This window comes from Phacochoerus africanus, chromosome 14, assembly GCF_016906955.1.
Source record: "Phacochoerus africanus isolate WHEZ1 chromosome 14, ROS_Pafr_v1, whole genome shotgun sequence".
Taxonomy (NCBI): Eukaryota; Metazoa; Chordata; class Mammalia; order Artiodactyla; family Suidae; genus Phacochoerus; species Phacochoerus africanus.
This window is the reverse complement of record NC_062557.1, coordinates 35,329,202-35,346,707: the sequence shown is the minus strand read 5'-3', so window position 1 is coordinate 35,346,707 and position 17,506 is coordinate 35,329,202. Positions and strand designations below refer to the sequence as shown.

Sequence of the window (17,506 nt, the reverse complement as noted above, 5' to 3'; positions counted from 1 at the left end):
GTGAGCTGTGGTATGGGTCGCAGACGCAGCTCGGATCCTGTGCTGCTGTGCCTGTGGTGTAGGCTGGCAACTACAGCTCCAATTCAAACCCCTAGCCTGGGAACCTCCAAATGCCATGGGTGTGGCCCTGAAAAAAGACAAAAAAAAAAAAAAAGACACCCCCTCCCCAAAAAAAGACTCAACTCCAGACTTCCCTGGTGGCCTAGTGTTGTCACTGCTGTGGCTTGGACCAGTGCTGTGGCGTGGGTTCAAGCCCTGGCCTAGGAACTTCCACATGCCATGGGCAAGGACTAGAGGAAAAAAAGAACTCAGCTCAAACACCCCTTCAACACTAGACTTACTGGCCCCTCCTCTGTGCTCACTTCCTCCTTAACATTTACCCAATTAAGACTGAAATTACTGGAGTTCCTATCATGGTGCAGCAGAAACAAACCCGACTAAGAACCATGAGGTCGCAGGTTCGATCCCTGGCCTCGCTCAGTGGGTTAAGGATCCAGCATTGCTGTGAGCTGTGCTGTTGGTCGCAGACGCAGCTCGGATCCCATGTTGCTGTGGCTGTGACATAGGCCAGCAGCTGTGGCTCCGACTGGACCCCTAGCCTGGGAACCTCCATATGCCGTGGGTGTGGCCCTCTAAAAAGAAAAAAAGAAAAAAAACCAACAACTGAAATTATCCTTTCCTGCCTCTGTATCCTCTACCAGAAGTAAGCACTGAGGGTGGGGACCAGATTTTCGTCATTTCTGTACCCCCTGAGCTTGGCAGCACAGAGCACATAGGTGTGGCCACTGCTGAACTGAACTCCCCCGGCTTCCCCTTGGGTTGAGGACCTGACCAGCCCCCCCACCGGTGTGGGTAGCAGACATGACAGAGGCCCTCCCCTCCCCCTGCCAGTAATGAGGCAGGGCACAGGGACTCCAACCCCATGGAACTCTATTCTCCCCGAATGCACAGCCCCACTCAGATCCCGTCCTGAAATGCCCAGAACTACAGTTCTTCCAGGCTACAGAAGTCCTAGGTGTTGATCAAAAGCCTGGTTTTGGCATCCATGCCCATTCCACATTTACAGGGTTGACATGAACAATGCTGCAGCATCGTACAGCTCAGTAGCGTATAATACCTATCCGTTGGAGTAACAGCTTAACCATTTTCCAGCCTTGTCATCTCTTACTTCTAGAAACTCTTAAAAGCCTGAATTGGACTTTATGCTGGCTTTAAGGACAGGAAGGTAGGGACCATGACTGGGGAGTCTGTTCCAGGAAGAAAAAGAGAAGCCCTGATTGGAGGCAATGCCTAGGTGGCCGTGGAGAGGGGACAGGTGAGCCATTCAGGGACTGGAGACAGAAAAAAAGAGATAGAATGGTTGTGCAAAGCCTCTATCCCAAGAGGACAGTCATCCTTCCCCACTTCCTAATCTCACCAGAATCCTGGACCCAGACCAGGGTTTCCCTGGGCTGCCACATAAAAGCATAAGAGAAGTGGGTGGCGGTGTCGTCCACTGGTGATGGGGACAGGATTAGAGACAGATGGACTTGGAGTCTGTCTTGGTTCGTCTCACTCGCTACATCACCACTGGGCAAGTTGCCTGAAAGGGAATAACAGGGCCTACCTCATGGAGGAGACCAAAGCATCCAGGGACACAATGCAAGCGAAGCATTCCGCACAGCACCCGGCCCATGGTTAGTGCTTCATAAACTTGATTAGCTGTGATCATCCTTACCAGCAAGAGAGAAAAAGCACGGGAACCATTCCTATTCCCAAGACCTAAACTGAGCCGTGCTCCCTGTCTGCCAGGTTGACTCATGGTGGTTAGAGGGTTAGGCCTAAATTAATCCACTTAAAGGTATCCTGTGGTTGACGTAGGTTTTTATGGCTTAGTTGGGGATCTGACATTATTGCAAATGTCATTCCAAACAAAACTCCAGCACTCAGTGCAGTGGAAGTTACCTCTGTGGTCTGCATGGACTCGACTAATCCCAGGATGGGGCCACTGCTGCAAACGTCACTGAAACTTCCCTATTAAAACTGCCACAAGCTAATGTGCAAGACACACAGGAGGAAAAGCAATGCCATCGCTTCAAAGTTAACCACTGTATAGCTCTGGACCGAGGTGGTATTTCGAATCCATCCAGTGGATAATAAAAACCAGTTTGGATATTCAAGAAACCACTCCCCTTCATAAACAAAACCAACCCTTCATCACTTCGCAGGATACAGGGCCTAGTCTTGATTTCAGGAGGACTGCCTATCAGATGATAATCCTACATGATCTCTAGGATTCCTTCTCCTCTTAAAGTCCTGATTTCATGTTGTAATGATGTCTCTGCCAGTTGAACCCTGCCCCAGAGCTGAGGACCCATCTGCCAAGCTTCATTCTGTTAAGACCTTGACTTCAGCTAGGTCACAGAATATGCCAGTTTCTCCGAGTCCACTCAGAGATGGCTGCTGCATGGTGCTTTGCAACTTCTGTTAGCAAAGCAATATATTTACCACATGGCCCTTAGTTCAGCATTCTGCCTGGGAGGCCCCCCATGTGAGGCTTACATCTGTTAGAACATCTGCAAAGAGAAGAGGCACTTCCCCTTGAATATTCTGCAACTTGCATGTAATTTACTAGACATTACATAGAAGTAGCTGTTGCTTGCCCCCTATGAAGAGACTAGATATTACCTTGGGTTGTTTTCTATAATTTCAACCAAAAATACTCTGAAGATTCATTACCAAGGACACTTGGCTCAAGTTCATCAATGGTTTCCTTCTTTTTCTTATAGATTTATATGAGATCCAAAAAGGATTTAAGGTGGCTGGCAAAAACATAAACAATACAACATTAATTAAAACAGATTAGGAAATTAGGGTAGGAGGAATGAAAGAACAAAAGAGACAGGACATAGAAACGCATGCCATTAAAGTGATAAATATTTATTGAATTTCAAGTGCCAAGTTCCCCAGTAAACAAGAAGGGAAAGAAAAAATAGAAGCAGCTATAAGGTTTATATTTCCTCGCAATAAAAGCATCCTTTTTTATTATTATTATTATTAATGGCCAAACCCAGGGCATATGGAAGTTCCTACACCAGGGATCAAATCCAAGCCGCAGTTGAAACTTATGCCACAGCAATGCCGGATCTTTAACCCACTTTGCCACAGCAGGAACTTCCTGAAATAAAAGCATCTTGGTTGTTCAGGATACAGATTTTCTTTTTTTCTTTCTTGTTTTAAGCTTTATTGACATGTAGTTAATTTACAAGGGTGTTGATAATTTCTGCTGTATAACAAAGTGACCCATCATACATACACACATATCCATTCTCTCTCAGATTCTTTTCCTGCATAGATGATCAGAGAATACTGGGCAGAGTTCTCCGGGCTATACGACAAGTCCCCGTTTGCCAAACATTCCATATACCTCAGTGTGCACATGCCAATCCCAAACCCCCAGTCCATCCCTTCCACTCAGGATGCAGATTTTCTGGGAGACATTTCTCTTCTGGGTGGCTGCAGGAGACAATTCTGTAAAAAGGATTCTACGTGAGGTCAAATCAGGGCAGCCCAAGAACATGGCTTTCTGATAGTCTGGCTGGATCCAGCGATATCGACTCTCCAGAGGAATGGAAGAGCTACAGAGCCTTCTGGCAATGCTCCATGAATATCATTTATCACAACCAGGCTTTTGAGTAACAGAAATATGGGCAGCCTCCAACATGCCAAGTCCAAACACTCATACTTTTGAATGCTAACACTCTTTGGCTCTGGTGCTGCATTCAGCTCTCTTGTGGGCTGCTTTTTCCCTGAAACTCTCCCTTATGGGCCCCATCTTGCCTCTCTGGGTTCTTCTGTCTCTCTGGCTGAGCCTCAATCTCCCTGGCTACTCTTCTTCCATCCTCCTCCTCCTCCTCCTCCTCCTCCTCCTCAGAGGTGCTTCCACCATGTGGCTGACTGTCTGCCCCTCTGCGAATTCTCATCCACATCCATGTTTTCTGAACCTCTGTCTCCTGTTCCTGAATCTTGGATTCCTTTCTAAAGGGAGTTCCCACTGTGGCTCAGCAGGTTAAGAAGCCAACTAGTATCCATGAGGACGTGGGTTGGATCCTTGGCCTCACTCACTGGGATAAGGATCTGGCATTGCCGTGAGCTGTGGTGCAGGCTGGCAGCTGCGGCACCGATTCGATCCATAGCCTGGGGACTTCCATATGCTGCAGGTGAGGCCCTAAAAAAATAAAGGGTGCCTCTGTCTGGCTCTTAGGAAGGCTCCCAAAGCCAGCACCATCTTTCCCATTCCTCCTGGCTCCTGTCCCCTTCACCCCAATTCTGTTCCTTCCTCCTGGAAGCCCAGCTGCTCAAGTGGAAAACATCCTTTATTCGCTCTCCCTTCTAGGCCACACTCCATCTGTCCCCTCGACAGTCGGCTGCGCCTCTACAATCCACCCTCTCCCACTGCTGTCCTCACAGTCACCGCCTGCAGCATTGAGCCCTACCCGCTCTCACCCTGAGCTACTGTGATCGCTTCCTAAACTGGGCTCCCTGACTCAGCTCTTACCTCTCCAGCCCATTCCAGAATTCTATTTATACCGCACAATCTGATCACATCTTTCTCGCTCATGTTTCAAAACTTCCAGTGGTTTCCTAGCAGGCTCCAGGACAAGGCCCAACCCGTGAGGTGGCACCAAGAACCTGGGCTCAATTCTCCTTATCTTCTCATGACCCTCCCGCCCCACTCCAAACCTGTCGCCCCTGCAGACCCGGCTCCTTCATGCCCCTTTTCTCAAGTAGCTTCAGCCGCCTGCAAAGCCTTAACCTATCTTCTCTGCCCTGTATATGCCTGCTCATCCCTTAATACCCAGCTCAAATAAGACCCTAATAAGCACAACGGGCCTCCCTTCCTCCAGCACATAAAACAACCTACTCTTCTCTGGAATGCTACTGGAACCCATCACCGCCGTGTGTCTGGGAACTCCCTGCAGTCCAATCTTTACTCTCCTATTCCTGCCTTGGTCTCCCCAGGACTCGGTCCAGCACACTGGAGATTCTTGATAATTTTTTTTTTTTTTTTTTTAGGGCCACACCTGAAGCATATGAAAGTTCCCAGGCTAGGGGTCAAATCAGAGCTACATACAGCTGCCGGCCTGCACCACAGCCACAGCATCGCCAGATCTGAGCCATGTCTGCAACCTACACCACAGTTCAGAGCAACACCGGACCCTTAGCCCACTGAGTGAAGCCAGGGATCGAATCTGCATCCTCATGAATCCCAGTCGGATTCATTTCCACTGTGCCACAATGGGAACTCCTTGATGTTAAGTACTAAGTAAATGACACCACTAGCACACTGCTGCTCTGTAAAGCAGCTATTTTTTAATCTCCTTACTTTGCCACTATCCAATATTTTTAAACATTGGGGGAGTTCCCATTGTGGAGCAGCAGAAATAAATCCGACTAGGATCCATGAAGATGCTGGTTCGATCCCTGGCCTCACTCAGTGGGTCAGGGATCTGGCATTGCTGTGAGCTGTGGTGTAGATCACAGATGCATCTCAGATCTGGCTTTGCTGTGGCTGTGGTATAGGCCGGCAGCTACAGCTCCAATTCAACCCCTAGCCTGGGAATTTCCATATGCCTCGGGTTCAACCCTAAAAAGTGAAAATAAGTTAATTAATTAATTAAATAAAAATGAAACGTTGGGAGCCCCCACTGTGGAGCAATAGGATCAGCAGCATCTTGGGAGCACTGGGATGCAGGTTCTATCCCTGGCCCAGCACAGTGGGTTGGATCCGGCGTTGCAGCTCGGATCTGATCTCTGGCCCAGGAGCACTTTTCACAGGTAGGTATAGTTTTACTTTTATTGAGGTGATTACTTGATTGTCATTTGTGTCTCACACTCAAATATCTAATACTATTCACTGAATAAACAAATGTCTTTGGGAATATGGGCACAGTGTGACCTTGATTTCTGTTTAATTGCTGCTCCCCCAGGGCACAGTTGGGGCCCCAATTAGTTACAAACCATCCATCCCAAATCTGCCAATACAATTCTATTGTTCAGCTGTCAGCATGCCTTTGGCCTTCTCACTTTAATCTCCCAATTCAAATAAATCCAAAACTCTAGACTCTGACATCTGTGGCTGGGCTCCCTGCCTTTCACCAATTGGAATTTGGAAACTGAATTTAAAACTCAATGGAGGAAAAAAAAAAAAAAAAGGGCAGAGGCACTTTCAAAAGGAAGCCTGTATGTCCAAAGTCCCAGCCATGGTCAGCCCAAAGACAAATATATTTTGTTCTAAGAGTTCAACTGTCATCTAGTGCTGCCATTTACTGAAGGAGAGGAAAAGGAATAGAGTCACGGAGAGAGACTTGATTCTAGAGCAATCTTCTGGATTTCTCCTGTTATGGGAATGGCAGCTATTTTTTCCTAGGATTGAGCGCCTCTTTTCTTTTCAGGCCTGGCATACCAAGGCGAGCCACGCGCATTGCCAGTACAGCTTTTTCATATAATTTAAGAAAGCTCGGGAGTTCCCATCATGGCTCGGGAGTAACGAATCCGACCAGGATCCATGAGGATGCGGGTTTGATCCCTGGCCTTGCTCAGTGCGTTAAGGATCCAGTGTTGCTGTGAGCTGTGGTGTAGATCACAGACATGGCTTGGATCTGGCATTGCTGTGGCTGTGGTGTAGACCAGCAGCGACAGATCCGATTTGACCTCTAGCCTGGGAACCTCCATATGCCACAGGCGCAGCCCTAAAAAAGCTAAAAAAAAAAAAAAAAGGAAAAAAGAAAGCTCCACAAACTTAGTGGTTTATGGGTCACTGTTTCCACTGGATTGTGAGCCATTCCTGACCACATCCAGAGACCGAGTAAAGGCTAGCCCAAGAGCTATCTGAAAGAGGAGGAAAAGGCTCGAGAGCAGTTAAGTAATTTCCCCAAGGTCAGTCATTCTGCTAGAAAGTACCAGAACCAGGGAACCCTGAGAACCCATCCTCCAATGCATCCTTCAACCCAGACAAAGCTGAGAGGTCTGAAGACGCACCTCCTCGGTGCTTGGGCCCTTCTAGAACGAGCTGCACATCTCCTGGAGCAAGAGTCTAATTCAATTAATTATAATGCCAAACAAAGATGTCAACATCTCTGAAAATATCTCCAGGCTCCCAGGGTTGGCTCTACACGTCAACTTGCAGAAATCTGAGAAAAACAAATGAGGGAAGGGAATAACCTGAACCAGACGGCGGGACAGCAGATTAGGCACAAGAAAAAGCTAGTTTGCAGTTCTTGTCATCTCTTCCTGCTAATAGGATATTTAGCTTTAAGGCTGCAGTCATGTGTGGGGATACTTTTTCCCTCAAATCCTAAAGAAAACAAATTAAAGAATCATGTAAGCAAAACGAACCAAAAGCCCTGTCTAATTTACATTTACATAAGACATATGTTTATACCATTAGCACAGCAAATACTGGAAGAGAATTCATTTCTCCTTTTTTTGGGGGGGGGGGGAGGAGGCTATGCCCACAGCATGTGGAAGTCCCTGGGGTCACAACAGTGACAATACCAGATCCCTATCCCACTGCGCCACCTGGGAATTCCTCATTTACACTTTATGGTCCATTTGGTGGTGGGTCAATTTAGACAGGGAACCCCCCGCCCCCGCCACTTACCAAAGTGGTAAGAGAAGAGATAAAGGGAAAAAATATAATGGATGACACACAAGCAAAAGAAAAAGAGGCAAAGTAAAAAGTCAGGGAAAGGAGGCCAAAGGTTAAGGAAGTTTAGCAGTTGGTTTCAGCCAAGGAGAACTACCTCAGTGATTTTTCCAGACTTCAGATGTGTCTGGGGTGGACTGCTTTAGAAAAACCTGGGAAACTAGGGGTAGGGGAAGATATTATTTGCTTGCTCTTATTAGATTCCCCCATCCTGAAAATTCTGATGGTACAGGCTTTTTGGCTGGGCCAAGAATTCCTTTTTTTTTTTTTTTTCCTCCAGGGGCAGCACCTGTGGGATATGGAAGTTTCCGGGCCAGGGACTGAATCCCTGCCACAACTTCGACCTTACACTACACCTCAGCTGGGGCAACATGGATCCTTGAACCCACGGAGCCAGGCCAGGGAGTGAACCAGAGCCTCTGCAGTGACCCGCGCTGCTGCAGTCGGATCCTTGACCCGCTGTACCACAGCAGGAACTCCTGGGCCAGGGATTCTTAAAGCAATCAGGTTTGAGAAGCCCTAGGGAAGGTCTCACTCTTGAGGATGCCTCTGATCAACCTCTGTGTCAGCCACGGTTCACAGGTCTTCACCCTCCCGAGGTCTACTGTGAGATTAAGCCGCAATCCACATCTACAGAGTTATTCTCCACTGCAGCAATGGCAGCCCAGGCAATGCCTCCTGCCCACATCCCACAAGCCTCCTGAGCCTTCCGCATACGTTACCGCTCACGTTCATACCTCCGGACCTTTGCACACACTCTTTTCTCCTGGCATGTTTCTGCAGGTTTAAAGTTTCCTCATTCTTCCCAGCCCCATCTCCAAAATGCCTACCCTCTTTCGGTATCTCTACAATGACTTTAAACTCTTTCTACCTTGGACTCTGGTTGACACATATGCTGTAATCCCTCCTATTTGAGGATATGCTCTTAGGGGCAGGGGCTCTATTACACTTATCTTTATCTCTCAGAGGTTTTATTAGCTGATCACCCAGGAAAATTAAACAAAACCAAGGTTGAGCTTCAGCCTGCGGCCAGAGGTTCCGCTTCTCTATCTCAAAATCGGAATCAAAATTTTCCTGACTCAGGTGGGATAAATTCCAAGCCTATGCTCTCTTGCCCCAGGTACTCCCAACCAGAACACCACGGGAAAACGAATCATTAGGCTGGTCAATATTCCCAATAACTCATATTTTACATCAGATAGAATAAAGCCACTTTCTTCAGCCCAGCCAAACTCAACCACTGTCTACACCCAGAAGACCCGGTCTGAGCCTTAGGGGCACCCAACTGCCCTTTGGCCATCAAGCCTTCCTTTTGTGGCAAGAAACACACAAGGGAACTCAAGACATGAGAGGCTGATTTTCATTCTGAGCTGGTAATCTCATTTCAGATAAAACCAACTAAGCCTGGACATACTACATTCTCAGGACCATGAGGCACAACTGATCACCCTGCAACTCAGGAGACAGGAGAGTACAGTGATGCTGACCCAGCCAGGAAACAGGAATTTGGGTGGCAGCGCCACAACTCATTGCCCCATCACAAAGATAGGCTTTGCTGAATATTGAGACATTATGGGTTATTCAGGGTTTTAGAAGTCGGTAGTCTTCCAGAATGGACAGGAGTACAAGAGCTCTGGGGGAGTTCCTGCTGTGGCTGAGAGGGTTAAGAATCCAACTAGTGTCCATGAGGATTCAGGTTCGATACCAGGCCTTGCTCAGTGGGTTAAGGATCCAGCACTGCCCCAAGCAGAGGAGGTCCCAGATGTGGCTCAGATCTGGTGTGGCTGTGGTGGTGGTGTAGGCTGGCAGCTGCAGCTCTAATTCAGCTGTAATTCAACCCAATTTAAACATGCCATGGGTGTAGGAAGAAAAAAAAAAAAAAAGTCCTGGGCCCTAGAAATAAAAGGTATGGCTTACAGTCTATGCTTGTCCTAATGAGTTCTGTGTCTTAAGCAAGTCCTTTTTGCTTGTTTGAGCCTCAATGTTTGTATATCTAAAATATATCACTTAAAATGGATTTTAATCCAATCCAGCATACATCCAATTAACAGTTATAAATCATTAACTTGAAAGTAGAGAAAATAAAAAATATAAGGTTAACACTGGAAAAAAATTAGGATGCAGGGCCCCATAGTTACTAAAGTCAAGCCACAAATGTGGCTCTGTGCTTCCTGGCAGCCAAAGCGAAAAGAGAAATATGATCAGTTCTATCCACTCACCCACAAAGAAAAATCATGCCAGTTCCTTGGGAGAGACAAAGCTTTTCCTGGCACTGAGTTCTGAAAGAAATTTCTCCAATTAACAGAGAAAGTGAAGTTGCAGCTTAAGTCTTCAACAATATACACACTCATAAGAAATGTAGTAGCACGTTATATAAAGCTATTTTGGACATCGTCCGTGCTTAAAAGCAAAGGGCAGGACACCCAAGTTCAGCTCAGTGAAAATAATTCTGGAGGGGCTAAGCTAACACTGCCAAAGTATGAAGCTTTCAGTTGGCCCAGTTTAATTCAAGGATAAAACTAAGACCAGGTAGACAACATGTCCTTCCAAACATTTCTATAAATATTACATCTTCCACCTGGATGTTTACTAAGAGTTGGGCAGCAGTTTGCAATTAGATTACTTCTAAATTCCATTCCAATTCTGAGAAATCTAAGTAACATTTTTGGCCTTCATGTTTTTACCCTCCTTTAGATTTGGTAGTTTCCCTCTTACTGCCCACTCCCAAATCAATGGATGGGAATTTCTGCCAGTGAGAGAGAGAGGGAATCAACTATTAAGATTAGTGTTGCTATTAATAGCTAATACCAAAGTGCATATGTGCCAGGCTCTGTGTCTGGGTTCCCATGCAATCTCTCATCTAATCCTCCCATCAATCCTGTGTAACATTAACTATTATTAGTTCCACTTTACAAATAAGGAACAGAGATTTAAAGAATTTTAGCAAATGGCCCAAGATCACAGAGCCAATTATTCAGATCCTTTTGGTTCCAAGGCCAAGGCTCTCAGCTCTTCATATAGTGCCTCCTAGTATTAAGAAAATGCAATTACTGCTAGAAATGCTTGTTTGTCTGGAGAACAGCAAGGCCCAGAATAAGGTTAGTAGGGGAGGCAACAGTTACTAACAACAATGAAATGACAATGGAGCTTTTAGAGAGTTTGGCACCTTTAAAAAGAATGAAAGGATGAAAAATAGTGTGAAAAGCAGAAGTCCAGAAGAAACGAATTCCAAGGGAAGAGAAATTCCCAGGAAAGGGAAAACTTTTCCTTTTGAAAATAAAGTATTATTTCCTACTCTTAAAGACTCTACCCCTTGGCTCTCTCGGACATTCATTCATTCATTCATTCCACCAACAATTAAGTATCTATCCTGTGTGACTCCCTGCCAGGCGCTGTCAGCAGTGAGCAAGACAGAGCTTCCAATCCAACCATTGAGGCGACAACCATTTCCAGCATTAAAGTGCTTTGAAAAACACAAAATTAAAGGGATAAAGGGAGGATGAGGGGCAGGGAGGCAGGGCTGTGTTAGACAACAGGTCAGGGAGGGGCTCTCTGAGGCCCAAGTGACAGAAGACAAGTAGAAAGGCGCGATGACAAAAACAAACCTTACATGTTTTAGAAACCTCAGGAAGGCTAGTGCAATTGAAGCCGGACAGAAGCAGAGCAAACCAGGTGAGGACTGGTAGGAAGTGAGGTGGGAGAAGCCAGGAGAGGGGGTCAGGTCCTGCAAGGACTTCAGGGAAAGGGGCTGGATTATTTCTGAAGGGCACCGGGAAGCCAGAAAAGTTGTAAACATGGGAATGGCATAATCCTATTTACTTTTAAACCTGCCAGGGCTACAATCACAGCTCCCAGGGTAGGTGCAGGTCCTTTAAGATGCAAATATCTATACATAGAAGTACGCACAGACTTTTGCTAGGGATAATACCACTAAGCTTTCAACTCTTAAAAGAATACCTTTAGCCCTGGCTTTCCATCGCTGGAAAGGACACTTCTTTTGCCAGAGTTTTGTACCCCTTCGAGCTAAGGGAATGGAGTTCTTGTCGTGGCTCAGGGGTAACGAACCCGAAGTACACATGAGGACACGGGTTCAATCCCTGGCCTTACTCAGCCGGTTAAGAAACCAACCTGGCTGCGAGCTGTGGTGCAGGTCACAGATGCGGCTCTGATCCCTCGTTGCTGTGGCTGGCAGCTATAGCTCCGATTCGACCCCTAGCCTGGGAACTTCCATATGCCTTGGGTGCAGTCCTTTAAAAAAAAGAGAAAAAGGCGAGCTAAGGGAATGCAATTGTCAGAGCAACTGGTGGTTTGGTGGACAGACCTTAGGGAAATGCCAAGATAATTTACAAAAATTTACAAAGAAAACTGACCCCAGAGCTCCATTTGAATCCTGCCTGACCTCTCTTCCCCCTGCTTTTCCTATCCTAGGATATCCCATCATTCACCATCCTTCTGTTGCCTTCTTTTTTTTGCATAAGCTCACAACTAAATGTTCTAAATGTGAGCTGCTTGACCAAACTGAACATTATTAATTTCAACTATCCTAGTTAGTGTTCCCATATAAGGCATACCCCTGGCTAGAAGCACCACAGTTGAATTTGAATTTGGATAATGTCGAATTCTTTTTGAAGCTAAATTGCAGCTTTGATAAATTCAAGGAGACCTCTTTCACCAACATGTTGGGGCACAGTTAACTAAGAGGGAAACAACATGTGGATGCATCAGGTGTGTGTACGTTTATGCTTGAAAGCAGCGACCGAGGGAATAGCATCAGAAACTAGATGACTAACAAAGTCCACCTGCACACAGGAGCGGAGCTGTTACAAAACAAAGAACCAGAGCGACGGTAAGTAAGGAGACTTGCACCTCTTCTTATTAAACAACTGTTGACAGACAAGCCCCTGGGCACCCCCCGAACCCCAACAAAAATAAAATCACCAGTCTGCCCTTCCCCCTGTGGAATGCCCAGATGTTAAATAAACAAAATCAACCTTTTCTGCTGGCCAGTTGGTAATATCCCCGGCACAATGACTGTGTCATCCACTCAAAACCATTAAAATCATTAAAACTGAAAATTCACATAATCTGTGGCTAACACAGCAAGCTCAACAGCACTACTCAGGACCCCAACTCCTAGAAACATCCAATGGCATAGGACAGCAAGCGGCAGCCCTCAAATGGGCTGGAGCAGGGTTGTGTGGGGAAGGAGTGGGGGGCCTGTCTTTTTGGGCCAATGCTTCATGGAAGCTGAAAGCAAACACTATAACCTTACTTTTCAAAGCCTGGGCTAGTGGGCCAGATGAGTGATCCTGGATTTACACAGTGTGGGTCACAGATCTGATGAAGGTTTTGCATACTTCACATCTAAGTTAATGCCTTTCATTGTTCATTGCCCCCAATTCCCCCTAGATCAGGGTTTCTTATCAATCACCTGCCTCACAACTGTATGGCCCACTTATTAGAAATGTGCCCTGGAGTTCCTGCTGTGGTGCAGTGTTAAGAACCTGCAGCAGCTCCGGTTGCTGGATAGCTGTGAGTTCAATTCCCCACCACCACCCCTATCAATCCCTGGCCCAGGAACTTCCATGTGCCACAGGTGCGGCCTTAAAATTAAAAAAAAAAAAAGAAAGAAAGAAAAGAAAAAGTGCCCCACTGAGAATAAACAACTCCCGAGTGCACTCACAAACTGCATTTTAAAAATACTACCCAGGTCATTTCTTTTTTTTTTTTTTTTGTCTTTTTAGGGCTGTACCCATGGCATATAGAGGTTCCCAGGTTGAGGGTTGAACTGAAGCTGTAGCCACTGGCCTACGCCACAGCCACAGCAATGCTAGACCCAAGCTGTGTCTGCGACCTACACCACAGTTCACGGCAATGCCAGATCCTTAACCCAGTGAGCAAGGCCAGGGATCGAACCCGCAACCTCATGGTTCCTAGTCAGATTCGTTAACCACTGAGCCACAACGGGAACTCCTAGAGCCATGTTTCTTAAACTTTGGGCAGTGACCTGTTTGGTCAAAAAAACCAAATTCATGAGTCATGACCAGCAGCTGATTTTTTTTTAACTAAGTAGGAAAAAATTATAAATAGAACACACTGCAGGTAGTAAGAGCAGTTATTTCCCGACACTTATGCAGTTGCGGACCTCTGTGCAGTGATGTCAAATGTATTCCTCACTGTGAACCCCACTCAGAGTTTGAAAACCAGTCTCCTAGAGGGAAAAAGGAAAGCAATATTTTTGTGCATGGTGTTTATTTTCCATTTTCCACCCCTAACTCCACGCTTCTGGATTTTAGTTCAAGCACAAAAATAGCAAGATGGAGAGGCTGTTATCAAACCCTAAACTGATAAGGCAAAGCCAAACTGAGGAGGGGGATGAGCCCAAGGCCACCACCCTGCTCCAGCCTGAGACCCTTATCATGGAGCCGATGATAAGGAAAGGTACTAAAGGGAAGTTTGCACGACCTTTCTCAGGCTGCATCAGTTCCTTGGTGAAGAATTTTGAGCCACTCATTAGCGTAGATTAGGGTCAGACAGAACTTAGGTTCAGCCCAACTTTGCAGTCCACGGCCGTGACTAGGTCAAAGGAAAGTCAGGGATGGAAGGGTGAATCGGTGAATCCAGGCTCACTTGCTCACAAGGCCCTGAATCAGGAAAGCACGGGAGAGCATCAAGCAGGTGAAGTCCCACCAGAGAGCCAGAGACAAAAGTTGCCTTGGGCAAATCACTTAAATTCTCAACTCAATCCCCTAGGTTCCTCCAAGGCTTATGCTACGTGAGCAAGTGGAGCACAGAGAATAAAACAGTTTCCCTTTTCGTTCCATGCAGGGAATTGCACATCTTGCTGGACCCGAAGAGAGGAACATGGGAGGAAGAGCAGGAGAAAAAAAAAAAAAAAGACGAGTAGCTAGCTGTTGTGTCACATTTTTGGACTTACTGAAAAGAGCCTCAAGCCCCTTGGACAAACTGACAAGGAGGCGAAAAAGCAGAAATCCCAGCAAAGCCCAGGAGCAGTTTCCTGTACCATTCACGGCGTCAGAGCTGTGGGAGGGTCAGCTACATTCAGAACAGAGGACACTCACTCTCTTGGCTTTGTAAGCTCTTGTAAGCTGAGAGTGAAGTCAAAAGTGGCAGTCTCCTGGGCTGGGTCCAAAAGAACAGGTGGTTCCCCCCCACCCGTCAAAGAGAGAAAAACCACCACTTGGATAAAGGCACCCAGAGGAGGTCAGTGGCCAAGGAGGATGAACTTGAAGCAGTGAGAGGTTGGGGCTGCCCCTCAGCACCAGTTCCTGGGAGGTACTCGCTGGAGAGGCCCCTACATTCCGGCGGGCAGGAGAGCACTCGCGCCCACCCCCTTGGCAAGGGCACTGGGGAGGCGCCGGGAAGCGGCCAGGCAGGAACTCGGCTGCGGTTACCTCGGCCCGGAGCTGGCCAAGCGCTCCTGGGAGTTTCGAGGGCGGCCAGTCCCCCGAAGGCGGGGGCACTGAGGGCGGCACCCCCAGATCCAGTGTCTCCTGCGGAGACTTAGCGTCCTCGGAGACAGAAAACGCCCGTAGTCCCTACCCTGCCCCCCACGGAGTTTGAACTACGGGAACTACGCTAAGGAAGCAGCAGCGACTGAGTCTCCAGGTTCCCTCCACCCTACCCTCGCCGCCTAGCCGCGCGCCCCAGACTAGCCTGGCTCGCCACACAGGTCCTCAGCCCCGACCGGGGAACCCGGGCCACCTGGGCTCCCGCCGCGGGCCGCCGCCTGAGCTCCGCAGTGTTTGTAAACAAACCGGTCACGTGGCCCCGGCGGCCTGCTCCCCGCCCCCTGAGCCCGCGGCCCCCCGGGGAGACCCCCCCCAGCCAGACCCCGCCTCGGCTGCGAGGGGCAGAGGGCGCCGCGCGCTCTGGAGGAGCCGGGCCGCAGGAGCCACGGGACCTGAGCCCAGTGCCCGGGGCCGGGCGCCCGAACTGACAGCGCGTCCCACGCCCACGCACGCCCGGCCCGCGCAGAGCTCGCATCTGCTTACCCGGCAGCAGGCAGCCCCGTCCGGCCAGCGCTGAGCTCGGCTCCGCGGGGGTGCGCAGCAGCGAAGGACCGCCCGGCCGGATCCCGGGCTCTGGGCGCGCTCTTAAAGCCACAGTCTCCGCCACTGCCGCCGCCGCCACTCCGCATCCCTCCGGGTTGGGGCCGGGGGCTGCCCGGTGACGGACGCACCCCCGCGCCTATCCCCTCGGCTCAGCACATAGCAACACGTTGCGGGTTGGCTCGGCCCGGCCGCAGCCCATCCGCCCTGAGCCAATCAGCGAAGGACGGAACTCCGCCCCCTGCTTCCCCTACCTCCCACCCCCCCACACCCCCACCCCTCGGGCCCGGCCGGGCTTGGGTGCGGGGAGTGCGGCGGGTGCCCGGTCTGGCCCGCTGAGGCTCAGCCAGTGGAGCCTGTCCAAGCAGGGCAGCTGGCCGGCGCAACAGGGAGAAAGGGTGATGTGGTTGGGTAGGCTCTCTCGGCGCCCAGGAGGAGACCGTTTATTTGAGTTTGGAGTTTGTCCCCAGGTCAAGGCTGGGATTTTCAGAACCCGGGGAAGGGAGAGGAGAGGCTTTACAGTGCTTCTCCTACTTGGGGCGGCCAAGAGAGTAACTCCCGGCTCACGCCTTAGCCATCCCTAACTCAGGGTCTAAGTTACCTGAAAAGGCTCTCGGGACCCGCAGGAGTTGAGTTTAATAAAGATGGTGACAGCCCGACAGGACCCTAACCAGGCCCTACTCAAAAGCGAGGCATTTCCCCCTTTTCTCTCTGCTCTGCTTAAATGTAGCTAATTAAAAGTGGGAAAGACACATTCGGGGGACTTATAAGGCAACTAGCCCCCAATTGCTGGCGATTTCCCGATGCTTTTGGAGAAAAATGATTCGCCCAGGAGAATAGGATGGTCAGTGACCACAGGGGAGGCACCCACGTTCTGGGTCAGTGGAGTGGTGCTTTTCAAGGAAGAGAAGGTTAAAAAACAGCCCAGGGCAGTCAGGAAATCTAGGGAGGCACCAGGTGGGTGGGGTGGGACAGTCTCCCAGCAAGAAAACAGGTCAGTTTCGGAAAGAATGCTGTCAGGGATCAGGGGCAGAGAGCAGCCCAGCCTTTTCAGCTGCCCACTGTGGTTCTGCAGTCCCTCAGAAAGCAGTAGGAAGCCCCATGTTTTATTGAGTTGCTGTCAGAATGTGAGATGTTTCCGGAGGTGCTGCTGACTTCAATCTCCTTCTACACACTGGTTTGCTCATAAAGGGAGAATGGCACTGGGGTAGATCCCCAAATGCCTCAAACCAGGTACCCAGGTACCCGAACTCCACCCAGCTGTCTTTAAAATAGATGTGATTCAGTTAATATACTTTGTGTTCAGATTGTATTCAGTTAATACATATTGCATGGTTTGATATGAATCCAGTCCTAATGTTAGTAAAAAACAAACAAACAAAAAAAACCCCATCAAATCTGCAGTTCTCTGTAAGCAGGAGCAGGTCACTGTTCACAAGCAACAAACTTGGAAAATCTAAAACAGAAAAAAAAAAATGCTCTTCAGATAAGAAAAATTCATGACCAAGAAAGGTTTAATAATTAATCCTTAATTTAAGAAGAGGTGGTAGATTCTTTAGGTGATCCAGAGCTTGATTTCTGCCCTGATCTGCCATGTGGGCATATTTCTTCGTCTCTCTAGGCCTTAGTTTCCACTGTTTAAAACAAAGATTGAAATAAGATCATCTCTAAAATCCCTTCCCCCTCTAAAATCTAAGCAGGGCCAGGAAGTCAAACTTGTTACAACATTTCAGGCTATATTCTCCTA

The 17,506-nt window shown here is 48.3% G+C and overlaps 1 protein-coding gene across 2 annotated transcripts in view; it reads right to left on the bottom strand.

The window, feature by feature from the left end:
* The window catches only part of YPEL2 (yippee like 2), a 70,088-nt gene extending 54,208 nt beyond the window's left edge, over positions 1-15,880 (bottom strand). Inside the window, exon 1 of one of the 2 annotated variants that reach the window (XM_047757048.1) lies at positions 15,703-15,880. The gene's annotated coding sequence lies outside the window, so the exon portion shown is untranslated. The remainder of the gene's footprint in view (positions 1-15,702) is intronic. The other variant, XM_047757049.1, reaches the window with a different exon arrangement.
* Positions 15,881-17,506: the final 1,626 nt, after the last annotated feature.